General features: G+C 40.2%; 1 protein-coding gene across 2 annotated transcripts in view; it reads left to right on the forward strand.

Annotated features, from left to right (window-relative positions):
* LOC146808484 (transient receptor potential cation channel subfamily M member 2-like) overlaps positions 1 to 14,926 on the forward strand; it is a 790,090-nt gene that overhangs the window by 176,350 nt on the left and 598,814 nt on the right. For both annotated transcript variants that reach the window (XR_014968000.1, XM_085623576.1), the window contains exon 4: positions 1,767 to 1,822. The gene's annotated coding sequence lies outside the window, so the exon portion shown is untranslated. The remainder of the gene's footprint in view (positions 1 to 1,766; positions 1,823 to 14,926) is intronic.

Below are 14,926 nucleotides of genomic sequence, written 5' to 3' on the forward strand. Positions count from 1 at the left end.
GCTGGCTTCCCTGACACCATCCTTGGAACACTGGAAACCCTCCTGCATCATTTCCTCCATCTATTTTCCAACCATTTAAAATTCAAATACATCCCTTCAGTCGTGAAACACCTGGGACATCCTTCCAGCATTTGTCTATTTCAACACATTTCATGTGGTATATTAGCCACTCCACACACATAAACCGGACTACTTAAGAAGCACAATCCTTATTCCTTAAGTCAGTATCAAAAGTCACGGTTCTTACTTAAAGAGACATGAAGAAAAACAAATCACAGGACAAATGTGGGTGAAAGCAAACATTGTCCTTGTAGCTGAAAGACTGTGGAATGCCCATCTTCAGACTCTTCTCCTTCCTCCAGTGCTGCAGGGGATTTCTGAACACATCTCTTTACCATCATCTTACTGCCTGTATTCACCCCCCTTACGGCCTCTGCCTTTTACCAGAGTTTGCTGTAATGAATGATCTTTTGGTTACTTTGCAGGCAACCACATGTACCATGTAACCCAATATGATGGATGCAATGCTACAATGCTTGTTGAATTAGACCCTTGCTCTATAAATACTGCAATCCATACTGGGACGCAAGTCATAGAAGTGCCTTTTCTGATAGATGACCTGTCAAGGACACCCACTTATACACTGAAAATGTACTGTGTGTACCAAGTACCACTCGGTGTTGGTTCACTCATATATCTAGCCCTGTACCAGCTTCCCTGCACTTCATCTGTTAATTGTCCATGCCAAGGCACGTCTTCTTGACAGTAAAAACAAATTCATCACATCATAACATATGCATGACTTTGTGCAGAACTTGTTCGTTTTACTAAAGGTGTAGCATGGAGATAGTACACACATTTAATATGAATTACTTTATTCCGTTTATGAAATAGTACAAAAGGCTGGCAAATAGTGCGGTGATGTAGGACACAAATATGGCAAAGCTCCCATAGGCACAACTAGAGCCTAACCCTCTGGGAGGGAGTCTTGTTCAAGTCACATGAAGCCTAGCACCCGCTCCTCAACTCTTGGAAGCTATGTTACTTTTATTACTCCCAGTAGCATCAGGTTATGGTTTATTTTAGACCATTTCATGCATCAAAATAAAAATAAAACACATCCTTATAGCCATAAAGTTGAATTACATGTTTACTGCTAAGTAATATCCATTAAAGATAAACCATTTATCAGCAGACAAGTGAAGGTAAAACAATAATTTAAATGTTGACTGAACACAGCTCCCTCAGTTTGTTGTAGAGGCACTGAGGGTTGTGTTATACTCTGGTCTCCTCCCTACTTTTACACAGTGGGGCTATCACTTGGTGTTACACCACTTCACGTTTTTTCTACATTTTGGCTGTTCTTTGAAAGGGAGTGTATAGAGTTCCTGACACTGGGTGGGCATGCATCCTCTCTTGTCCTTTCTATACTTTCCAAATATTCTATGGTATGCCTAACTCTTACTTTAGTCACCCAAGCCATGGATGACTAACCATCACTGGGACCTTCTGAAACACTCTCAATCATCCTTCAATCCTGGTTTATCTTCTAGAGAAGTCCTCATGACCCTTGTTAGCTGCACAACCAGTTCCATAACTTCACTTTGGGGATTAGATGCACTATGGCAAACATTTGCCTCCACATCATGCCTTAGGCTTTACCACTCAAGCCTTTATGGGGTACCCTTTTTTTCATGTATTATTCATCTATTTTCAGTAATACCATGACCACAGCTGCTACTCTTTAGCTATCTCTCTTATTTCAGAACTATCTGACCAAGATGTGGTACGGGAAGCTGTCCGAGAACAACTCCTTCATTCGGCTTCTCATGTGCATGGTGGTTTTCCCTTTAATTTGCACTCGTTTCATCACCTTCAGGTAAGATCTTCATATTAGTAGTACACCAACGCAATGCATGCATGAAAAACTCATATATACAGTTAAAATCCTTTATATTTATTACACAAATTCTGCCTAGTCGGTTTAGACTGAGGTTTAAAGGATAATAACATTGTATTAAGACTCTCATGAAAATGAACGGGCGAGTGAGTATGTGAGTGAGTGAATGAAGTTGACCAGCCGTTATCCTAATCAAGGTCTTATTGTAAGACACTTGCTGTCTGTGAGCTCCTCAGGGAACTATAAACCAGAAAAATCCCAGAAAACCAGGCTCTGAACCCTGCATGAGTCCCAGGTAGAGACAGAAGTATTTGCTTGGTTTGGAAAACCTGTCCCATCATGTCCTGGTGGACATTTTGCTGACATGCTTTGTTTTTCTGCCAGTGGAATCAGCAATCTGTAACTATTTGAATGTGACTACTGTCCTGTGTCTGCGAGGCTGTAAAGATATTATGCTAGAGATCAGGGTATCAAAAATATGCCCACTACCACGGATAGAGTAATTTCACAGTTACACGCACATACATTCTTCATACGCTAGGGCCCATTTCACTAACATACGCTCAAATACTCTACCAACATATGACCTGTGGGAAGGAAAACCCTGCATCTATATCTAAGACGATAGGATCTGATTATAGTGGTTATCCTGAATCATACTCTATACAATCTATATAACAATAATCAAAATGTATACAATAATTGACAAGAAAGCATATTCAACACCATGTTTTAAAGTTATATTGCTTTATCTAAATTAGTCAAAGTAAAATCAATCAGAATAAATCATTTCTCATAGTTACCTATTCTAACTAAGTGTCAGAACGGGTCAGGACCAGTCTCTCGGTAAAGTCTCTCAGGACAGTGTCCTCAGCATCGAACCTCAGCAACGCGTGAAGGCGGCCAAAAGAGTGGGGAGAGCCCTCCCTAAACTAACAGTTTTTATAATGGAAAATACAATAGAAACACACATAAAGTTGGCTGAATAAACTGTATCACCGAGCAGAACGAGAAGGAAGAAATGTAGCTTTGCTACATCTGGAAATCTCCGCTCAGGAAAAGTCACAAGGCATAAACTACGGAACAGGAACCAAGGAAATAAAACATGTAACACTTTTAATCCGATTCCTCCTCGGCCATCGAGCCACAGTTCAGAGTTTCCCTCTAAGGCTCCTTTGTCCTTTGAGAAAGCCAAGGACACTTTCATTTTTCTTGGAGTACACCCAAAGCTGCTGCCGTCCTCATGGAAATTTTCATAGAAGGACTATGGTCAGTTGTCTTCGACCTTTCTCCAGCAGGGGTCCCTCTTGCCACATCACAGAAATATTCACTCGAGGCCAGGCTCTCAAATCAGCCATCATAGATTAGGCCTCCATAGGCCACAATATACCATCTCAATTTAAAAGAAATAAAAACAACGTTAATACAACATAATGATTAAACAGTGTTAACCCCACTAATACCCTTATGTGTATGCATTTATCTAGCTTTGTGACATAAAAAGCATTAATTCTGACAGCGTTTTGTGCTCAAAATAAATAGCACACAGCAACGTTTAAACATGAAAACTTGCACGTTATTGTAAATACATGAACAGCACACATAAGCCAACCCTCATGTAACTTTCTCTTATGTTAGGACAAACGGGTTGATTATTGAAACATACCTTCACAAGACAAATAATTAATTGTTAATTATTAATAAAATTAATAAAACGCATAGACATGCCAGAGCTTCAAAAGCCCCAGAATTTTCTAAAAGAAAACTCTGCTCCAGCAATCCCCCCTTTGGTGATTTTATCACCAAATAAACCCCAAAAAAAAAAAATTAGTGAAAATTTAGTCCCATTTAGGAAATCAGAAATGTCTCTTCCCTTTAGACAACATTAAACACCAGTCACTCTTTCATCATCTCTCTTTGTCTCTAAATAAACACTCTCCCTCAATTCTTCTAGTTCAATCTCTTCTGGTTCTCTTTTTGAAAGTTTCGAATTCTTGTTTTTCTTTTCATTTTTCAATTTCTCTTTCCCTCTCCTGTTTTTACAACACACACACACCAATCTTAGCATCAGTAACGCAACAATTATACAAGACAAAGGAAACAATATTCTACCTATAATAGTACTACCTATTTTTGCAATAAAATCCTTAACAGCTATCATTTTATTAGCTAGTTTAGTCCATAAACTCCCAGTTTCAAGTGGTACTAAATCTTCATGCAAATCAGTAATATTTTTGATATAGACCTTCAGGTCTTTACTTTCGTCAGGAATGTAAGTGCAACAATGTTGAACTTTCAAAATTCCACAAACTCCACCCTCCTTAGCCAAAAGAATATCAAGGGCAAGTCGATTTTGCATTGACATGGCACGTACGGCACTTAATTCCGTATTCACCAAAAGAAACCCTCCTGCGGTATTTGTCGATAAGCGATCAACCACTGTGGACAGTTTCCGGATTCCATAAGCATTTAAAGAAATTCCCACTGCTGGAATTAAAACCCCAAAAATGTCACCCACAATTTCAGACCAGGTTTCTCTCTTAAAACGTGTTAATAGATTAATGTCTTCTACATCTTTTACTTTATCCGTATGAAAAATCTTAGGAAAAACCAAGCCCACATAACATGTGCCATACCAATGGTCAGGCAACTTGCAATAAGCCTTGTTCCCACACACATAGTACACTCCTGGAAAAATCGTATCTTCTCCACCTCTGAAACCCCAACCTGTCGCAATGAAGTATGTATCATGGCACTCACTAGTTCCCACAAAATATGTATCATATTGGGATTTCCTTCTGGTAATGCATAGTTTACCCTTCTGCGGTGCATCTAGAGCCAAAGTTGGACTAGCCCCATTCCTCAACTCCTTTCCCATCTCAATGTCCCAAATTGTCTCACTCTCTTCATATTTTCCCCCTTTCTCATGCATGTTCATTCTCCTTTCCTCAACCATATCCAGGAAAGCTTTCTCCTCTCCTTTCAAATTGCAAGTTAAATTATTCTTAAAAATGTAATCTAATGTTAGTCCTTTTTCTTCAATAAAAATTTCACCAAAAGTGTTAGCTTCTTTAGCTGGATTCAGCTCTTTGTTCATTGGCAAGTGCCCAAAAATACTATCTCTGTTAGACATCTTATAATCTATTTTCCCTAACAAATAAAAAACACTACTTAAAATACTACAAGAAATACCATATGTAGCTGGCAAATGGTGATAAGTAACACCCTCAGAGACGGATGCAGGTAATTGCATGCAGACATAGCAATCCCTTACTTCCATTGTCTTCACATATTCATATAACAGTTTAGAAAAAACATTACTAGAAAAATTATTAATTGACCTATCTTTGTGTATGTAACTACTACTTCTAATTGGAACTACTTTTTGTGAATTCTTCTCTATATAAGTCATGTTTTCTATGTCCATTCCAAATTCTACTCTAAAAGTAACGAATAAAATTAAAATACCCCATAGAAGCATTAATAATCCAGTACAACAGCAGCACATTTTGCACCACCTCTTTAAAAAGGCACATCTATTTCTATTCTCCTCTATGTTAGCCATTTTAGTTTAGCTCCTACTACTCCACTACTGTTTGAACTTCTTCAATTCTTCAGCTTTCAGTTTATCCAAATGATCTCCTCGTTCACTTGATCCAAGCGAATCCTTCTTTCACTCAGTTTGGATACTTGTCATTCTTCGCTTCAATTTCTTCAACATCAAACTGTATCAGATCTCCAACGTCGGAATCCTCAGTACTCGATTCTTCTCCAATGTCAGTCAAAAGTACTTTCAGAATTTCACCAGTATCTTCCTCAACCACTTTTCTCAAGACCACTTCCGGATTATCTCGAGTCTCTGTTTCTTCTTTTCCTTCTTCAGACAGTGTCACATAAGACCATTCCGGTGATTTGTACTTTTGGTTGGGTCTTTTAACTCTCCTTATTTCTACTGGTTTTTTTGATTTCTTTGACTCTTTTTCTTCAACTTTTGAAGTTTGACTTGATACTTCATTCACTTGTTCAGCTTTTGATGAATTTGCTCTTATTATTCTGTATCTCACTCTTTTTACTCGGTTGTTAGGCCAACGATCTCCTTTCACAACCTTCTTCGGCCTCAATTGTTTAACACTCTTTCCTCCAATCGAAGTTCTCTTTCTCAGAACTCGACCTTCTGTTTGTTCATCTTCATCATCTGTTTCAAGTGCCTCTTGTTTCCGTTTCCCAGTAGCTTTTCTTTTCTCCACAGATTTTTCCACCACTGTTTGAGACTTCCCTACTTCTGTCCCTCCTCGGGTCTCCGACACGCAATCTTCTTGCTGTCTACTTGTCCCTTCACCTAGCTCCTCATCAATGTTCCCTACACCTCCTCGGGGGTCTTCCGCAATCTGTCCCTCTCTATCTTCTTCTGACCCTGTTTCTTCAAGGATAATCTCAAGTGGTTCTTCAATCTCCTCCTCCTCTGATCCAGGAGTGGGCTCAATGTGTTTTCTCTTTTCTTTTCTTTTACTCCCACTGCTACTTGAAACTTCAGGCTCTGTAACAGAATTCGATTCTCCCTCTGATACTCGCAGTGAATCTCTTGAAGCTCTCTCTGCTTCTTTTCTCACTGATTCTGTATCTTCAGGATCTTCACCATCACTGGAATCTGACTCTTCATAATACTCTTTACCAGTTCCCTCTCTCGGGCTTGGAACTCTCAGAGTATGACTTGCATGTACCCAGTGCTTCACTCCAGCACACTTTACTGCAGTTGTTGTAGTCAGAATGACTTGTCTCGGCCTTCCCCACCTTGGAAGTCAAGCAATTTCTTCTTCTGTGCACCTTAATCCTTACCCAGTCACCTGGACTCAGATCATGGGCTTGCTTCTTCTCAAGTGTGGTAGCTTCTTCTCCAATCTGGTGAAACACAGAATGAACTGCGTCAGCCAGGCCTTTACAGTAATCCAAAATCATGTCATCAGTTATTGTCACCAACTTATTCACAGGCACGAATGCATGGCGCATAACACGTCCCATGATTATTTCATGCGGGCTCAAACCAGTAGTTCTATCTGGAGTAGATCTCATTGTCATCAGGACAAGAGGTAACACATCTGGCCATTTCATGCCAGTGGCTAAACACATTTTTCCAATCCTATTCTTGATTGTGCCATTGATCTGCTCAACCACACCAGAAGCCTCTGGTCGGTATGCACAATGTAACTTCTGCTGTATTTTTAATGCTTCACAAATCAAACCAATGAGTTCATTTTGAAAGTGTCCACCTCTGTCAGACTCAACTGTAACTGGAAACCCGTACCTAGGAATCAACTCCCTTAACAGTAACTTTGCCACTGTTAGTCCATCATTTCTTCTAGTCGGGTAAGCTTCCACCCACCTTGAAAACAAACAAACTACCACTAGAACATACCTCAGTCTGTTCACTTGGGGCATTTCAATGAAATCAATCTGCATTCTTGTAAAAGGACCTCCTTCTCTGCCAATTGTCCCTAGACTCACCACTGTCTTTTTCCCTGCGTTGAATTGCTGACAAATTAAACATCTTTGACAGATGCTCTCCGCAATTGTCCTAAACTTTGCATTGTACCAGGTTTGCTTAAAGGACCTTACCATCGCGTCCCTCCCCAGATGCCCCTGGCCATGATACATCCTTTCCATGGACGACAAAATTGAGTTTGGCATCACTGGTCTGCCATCTCTGTAGACCCAAACATGGTCTGTTTCTCTTGGAGCACAACCTGCTTTAACCCAATCTTGTTTTTCTTCCTCTCCTGCCTCATCTTGTAACTGCTTTACCTCATCCCACGTTTCTAGGACATTAGTAAACATCACAGAAAGGAGAGACATTTCCTCCATCCTACTCCTGTTAATAGATTGGTTGGTTTTAGCGCAATATTGCGCCACATCGTTGGCAAACCTGTTACCAACAGTGATAAAATCGTCTCCTGAACCATGTGCAGCACATTTTACAACCGCTAACTCCTTAGGCAGCTGTATCGCCTCAAGCAATTTTCCAATCAACTCAGCATTCTTTATCGGAGTTCCACCCGATGTCAAGAAACCTCTTTGTAGCCACAGTTGGCCAAAGTCATGCACCACTCCAAATCCATACTGACTATCAGTCAACACGGTTGTTCTCATGTCTTTTCCAATCTCACAAGCTTTTGTCAATGCCACTAATTCAGCAACTTGCGCAGATTTCACTCCTTTCAATGGTGATGCTTCCATGACCTCCGAAACTTTGCACACTGCATATGCTGCACATAGCACACCATTATCATTTCTCAGGCATGATCCATCCACAAACAACACATTGTCATTCTCAGGTAAGGGAATATCCCTTATGTCTGGTCTTGGTTTTGTACAGTACTCAAGCACATCCAAACAATCATGATCATCTTCCATCTTTATACCCACATTTTCAATATCCGGCAAGAGTGTCGCTGGATTTACACTCACACATCTCTCAAGAGTCACATTTGATGCTCCCAGAATCACTTTTTCATATTTAGTCAGCCGACTATGTGACATATGCTGAGTTCTGCTTCTTGTCAAAAGAATTGCCACATTGTGAGGTACGAATACCCTTATAGGATACCCCATTATGATCCCCTCACTCTGTTCCAGGCTTCTGCATGTCGCAGCTACAGCCTTCAGACAACCTGGTAACCCCACGGCTACAGTGTCAAGTGTCGATGAGAAGTATGCAATAGGCCTTCTCAATTGCCCATGTTTCTGGATTAACACTGAAAGTGCACATCCATTCCTCTCACTGCAATACAGTTCGAATTCTTTTTCATAGTCTGGCATACCCAAAGCTGGAGCCTCACACATTTTAGTTTTGAGCTCTTCAAATGCTGCCAGTTGTTCTGCATCCAGATCTAATGGATCTGTCATTTCACTTTTTGTCAGCTTAATCAGTGGCTTTGCTATCAGGGAAAAATTAATTATCCACTGACGACAATATCCCACCATACCCAGGAACATCCTCACTTCTCTCTGGGTTTTCGGGGCTTTCATTTCTTTGATTATTTTGATCCTGTCAGTAGTCACTTTTCTCAGACCCTTTTCAATATTATGTCCAAGATAATGCACCTCTTTCTTGCAAAATTGCAATTTGGCTGGAGATACCTTTAACCCTCCATCCGCCAGATGATTCAGTAAAGCTATGGTATCCACTTCACAAGCTTCACGTGTCTTTGATGCCACAAGTAGGTCATCAATATATTGTACTAGCACTGAGCTCTCAGGCATGATCAAACTTTCCAACGATTTCTTCAATAACTGATTGAATATCGAAGGACTCTCCGTATACCCCTGTGGGATACGACACCATGCTAAGATACGCTGGCCAAACCTAAATGCAAAAATCGGCTGGCTATCATGATGCAATGGAATTGAAAAGAACGCATGACACAAATCAATCACTGTATACCACTCAGCATCATGTGGAATTTGATACAGAATCACTGATGGATTTGGCACAATGGGACAACATGCCACCACAATTTGATTAACTTTTCTCAGATCTTGCACGATCCTGAACTTGCCATTAGGCTTTTTTAGTCCCATTATCGGTGAATTACACGGACTACTCAGTAGTTCTCTCAGAACTCCCTGCTGAATCATTTTCTCAATTATAGGAGTTATCCCTTCAATTATTTCTGGTGTCATTTTGTACTGAGGAATGTTAGGATATGTAATTCCCTCTTTCACTGCAATTTTCACTGGATCTACATTATTCATCAATCCCACATCCTCTCCTGTAAAATCCCAAACTGCTCTTTTCACTGTGTCTCTCAGCACTTGAGGCAAATCCTCCGGATTGAACACTGGAAATGCACCAATTAACTCATTTTCTCTATTTTCTAGAGTCATTCGGTAGAAAACATCATCATCTGGTGTCTCAAAAGCTATTCCATCTGGTGTACAAAAAATTGTACAATTCATTTTACACAATAGGTCCCTACCTAACAGGTTCACTGGACTCGTGTCACAGACAATAAAACTATGCATGTCTGTGAATTTCCCTATCTGTACTCTTACTGGTTCAGTAAGACGTGTTCTGATCTGTGTATTGGCTACACCAACTACTTGGATTGCTTCATCCGAGAGAGGAAGATTTCTAACATCTGTTGACCTGACAGTTGATCTTGTTGCACCTGTGTCTACCAAAAAAGTAACACCTTCTTCATTTATTTTCCCATCCACAAATGGTCCTGCCTGGTCTATTTCTAGAGTTGCACCAAGTATGCACTCTTCTTCCTCTCCTCGGCACCGTCAATAATCACCCTCAGACTCACTCCCTTCACTCTTTAACAAGTACTGCTGTACTTTGTTAGTACGTCTTGGTTTGTTTACCTGCTCATCATTGAAGAATCCTGAGTCCTGAGTGTACTTTTGTACCCCTCTATTCTGCGGTAAGGGCGGTTTTGGCTCTTGACTCTGCTGCTGTCTCACAACTTTCTGCTGTTGTTGCTGCTGGTTATTCCCATCATTCTGCACCTGTTGATTTAAGGATTTACCCTCATTATTCACTAATGGTGGATTAGGACATTCAGATCTCCAATGTCCCAGTTGGCCACAGTTGTGACACGGGAACTTCTTTTTGGCTTCCTCAAGACTTCCCCTTCCTTTTCCTGCAAATCTCGGTCTATTTCCTCCATTATTTCCTGGATTATTTGCCTGTTCCACTAACTGTGCTTCCTGTCTTTCTGCAACTTTCACTTGTGCCCACATTGCTTTCTCTTTCAGCTTTCTTTGTTTTGCTTCAATTTCATCACTGAAATATTTTGCATGTCTCAGAATCTCATCTACTTTTTTACTCTGCCAATCCACTGTGTGTTCACGAATTCTTTCACCAATTTCAGGTCTAAGACCATATACAAACCTGTATACAAAATGACTCAAATCCTTGTCACCCAGGTGTTCATCTCCACTGAATTGTTTAAATGCCAGTATCAGCCTTTCGTAAAAAGCATGAACTGATTCTTTTTCTTCCTGCTGTGTTCGATCTATCTTAACCCAGTCTGTTTCTTTTGGAGGAACTTTACTCTTCAGGTATACCATCACCTGATCATACTTCCTCATCACTTCTGGATCTGGTGCCCCTGTTCTTGAATCTCTTGGATATTCCTCAGTAGGCCAACTCACAACTATTTTACACTCAGTCCACAAGTCTGCTGGAACAATTATATCAAACAGACTATTCAGGTCAACCCACAGCACTTTTGACAATTTCACAAACCTATCTACCTGCCTATACCACTCGACGGGCTTTTCTCTCAATCGAGGGAAATCATTCGTAAATGATAAAATATCCTGTCTGGTCCATGGAACATGTACATATCCTCCTCCAGGTATTTCTCTCATGGGATAATTCTCCACTGGTTTCTCTTTTTCTCTCACTGGAAATGCTGAATAAGTTGTTCTATCCTCAGATTCCTCTCTTTTCTTATACCACCTATCCTTCCACTTTTCAACATCACCCCATCTACGCAGTAATGCCACCATTTCTTTAATCTGTCCTGTTCTACCAGAAGTATTCAAATTCTCAATGTCTTTCTCAGTGAAATCCATCCTGTACGTTTTCTGCAAAGCCTTTACTCTATCAATGTCAACTCCTTGCTCATTTGCTATTACTCTTAGTCTATCATGAGTATTTCTTGCTCTCCATGTTATGCTCTTGCACATAAACATTAATTCACCATCATGATGACTCTTCAGGATTTCTGTTGGAACTGTTCCTGTCACAAGCTCTTCTAATTCTATACGTAACTTAACCACATCAATAACTTGTGAATCCTTGTCCTTTTTCTGTAGAACCTTCATCCAATCATTTAAATCGTCAACTGTTATTTCAGCAGTTTTTCTTACTGGAACCACTTTTTTCTGCGGTTCTAAAATCGGCATCCCTGAACAACTAGGTTCACTGACATCCAATAGTTCACTACATGTTTCATGTCTGGTTTGTCTCAGGTCACTTCTCCCTGTCCTTTTTTCTGAATCTCCTGAAGGACCAACTGAATTTGTCGATTCATTTGCAATATATGGAATTACCAGTCCATTCTCACCTGCTCTCTGTTTGTCAAACACAGGCATAACTGGACCTATTGTTACAGGCACCGTAACAGCTTCCAGATTTTTCGTTAACTCCCTAATTTTCTCAGCCAGTTCTGTTGTCGTCTTTGCTAATTTTCTAGCATTTTCCTCACTACCTCGATTCTCTCTCTCCCTGAACGAACTACTACCTCTTGATTCAGGTGTCATTTTTTCTTTCTCAACTGTATCTCTTATCGGAGAAACAACTGGTGTACTTTCATCTGGTTCTGTTCTATATGGAGGTGGTCTCTTGTAAATCATGTCATTTAAGACCTCATCCTCATACTCTCCATACCTTCTCATATCTGACTCAGAAGCTCTTTCCGTCGAAGGAGCAGAAGCTTCAACTGTTCTCATTGGATATAATCCCTCTGACATACAAGCATCTCTCCATTTTTTCATTCGATCATGATGTGTTTCACGATCATGTCTCCTCCCAAACATGTACCTATAATACCCCCCAGACCTTTGCTTTTCTCGGTCATGAACTTCCTCTTCCCATTCCACTAAAGCCTCGAACTGTGTAGGTCTCGGCTTCGGGTCTAAGCATAACATCTTTTCCCGTAAGTTTCTCAACACAGCCAAATTAAATGAACCATGTTCCGGAAATGCTAGAACACCATCTTCTTTAGTATACTTAACCCAATTCTGCAACCATATACAGGTATGCAATCCATATTTCACAGCCATGAAGGATGCAGGTGTTTTCGCTGGAGGTAACAACTCACCCTCTCTCGTTTTAACCTCTTTATCTTTGCTAAACCACTTTTTAACTTTTCCAAAAAAGGTCTTTTTCTTTTTCTCTTCTTGATAATACATTTTAGCAAGCGCTTATCAAACTCTCTACTCTCTCCGTATTATAAATATACAATACGAGTTTCTCAACCAATAGCAGCGCGACTCACACTAACGCACCAATCCTGGAGCGTCTACGTCACTAAACAGCTCTTCCAATCCCTGCGCGACTCACACTAACGCACCAATCCCAGCGCGAACCCTATTCTGATTCACTATCCAATCAGTGCGCGGACCTTCTGACGTCAACAGTCGCTACAGTCTCTGTCTCCTGTCTCTGTCACTCGTCTACCCCTCCTTTACAAAACTCTCAGTAGACTTTGTATGTCAAAATTTCTACAAAATCTATTAGTTACAACATAAAAACATCTCCATTGTCTGCTTCGCTAACCACAGAATAGTAAAGAGAGTCTATTTTTCAAGAATCAACAACTTTCATACAACGCATAACTGTTTCCTCTAGGACTTATCCAAAGAGTCTTACAGTCAATAAATGTATATGCATTCACGCACATTCACACGAGAAAATATATAGTACATGCACACAGAATCCTGCTTCTCGAGAACAGCACAATCTGTCTCTGTACAGAATTATAACTCAACAACTAAGCAACTTACCTCTGCCCAGTTCCTCAAACAAGCTCAGAGAATACCTATTACTCCTCCCGCGATAAGCTTTAACGGCAATCCTTACAGATCCCTGGGACTTAAGACCAGAGTTTCATAGATAACTTTCACTATCATACACACTCCTTATATACCAGAAATGTCTAATAGTAACATACGACGATGTCACTGATTCCGAACCCAGACAATGTGAACGCGCAACTTCAATTGTCACATGTAATTCCTTACAATCCCGTTTTTCCCGAGAGCAGCATACACCTTCTTCTGCCCTACTACAGAACTGCTTCCACAGCTTCCAAATTCCAGAAGCACTACATATAACTCAACATTACGACCACAACATATAGTATTAGTACATATACCAACAACATCAAAATAAATCAATAATCAATAATCCAATATACAAGCAATCTTATCTTATCAGATCAAGACAACCATCTACAACCATCCTCTGCTACCAGAGAAATTGCTAGAGATCAGGGTATCAAAAATATGCCCACTACCACGGATAGAGTAATTTCACAGTTACACGCACATACATTCTTCATACGCTAGGGCCCATTTCACTAACATACGCTCAAATACTCTACCAACATATGACCTGTGGGAAGGAAAACCCTGCATCTATATCTAAGACGATAGGATCTGATTATAGTGGTTATCCTGAATCATACTCTATACAATCTATATAACGATAATCAAAATGTATACAATAATTGACAAGAAAGCATATTCAACACCATGTTTTAAAGTTATATTGCTTTATCTAAATTAGTCAAAGTAAAATCAATCAGAATAAATCATTTCTCATAGTTACCTATTCTAACTAAGTGTCAGAACGGGTCAGGACCAGTCTCTCGGTAAAGTCTCTCAGGACAGTGTCCTCAGCATCGAACCTCAGCAACGCGTGAAGGCGGCCAAAAGAGTGGGGAGAGCCCTCCCTAAACTAACAGTTTTTATAATGGAAAATACAATAGAAACACACATAAAGTTGGCTGAATAAACTGTATCACCGAGCAGAACGAGAAGGAAGAAATGTAGCTTTGCTACCTCTGGAAATCTCCGCTCAGGAAAAGTCACAAGGCATAAACTACGGAACAGGAACCAAGGAAATAAAACATGTAACACTTTTAATCCGATTCCTCCTCGGCCATCGAGCCACAGTTCAGAGTTTCCCTCTAAGGCTCCTTTGTCCTTTGAGAAAGCCAAGGACACTTTCATTTTTCTTGGAGTACACCCAAAGCTGCTGCCGTCCTCATGGAAATTTTCATAGAAGGACTATGGTCAGTTGTCTTCGACCTTTCTCCAGCAGGGGTCCCTCTTGCCACATCACAGAAATATTCACTCGAGGCCAGGCTCTCAAATCAGCCATCATAGATTAGGCCTCCATAGGCCACAATATACCATCTCAATTTAAAAGAAATAAAAACAACGTTAATACAACATAATGATTAAACAGTGTTAACCCCACTAATACCCTTATGTGTATGCATTTATCTA

This window comes from Triturus cristatus, chromosome 8, assembly GCF_964204655.1.
Source record: "Triturus cristatus chromosome 8, aTriCri1.1, whole genome shotgun sequence".
Taxonomy (NCBI): domain Eukaryota; kingdom Metazoa; phylum Chordata; class Amphibia; order Caudata; family Salamandridae; genus Triturus; species Triturus cristatus.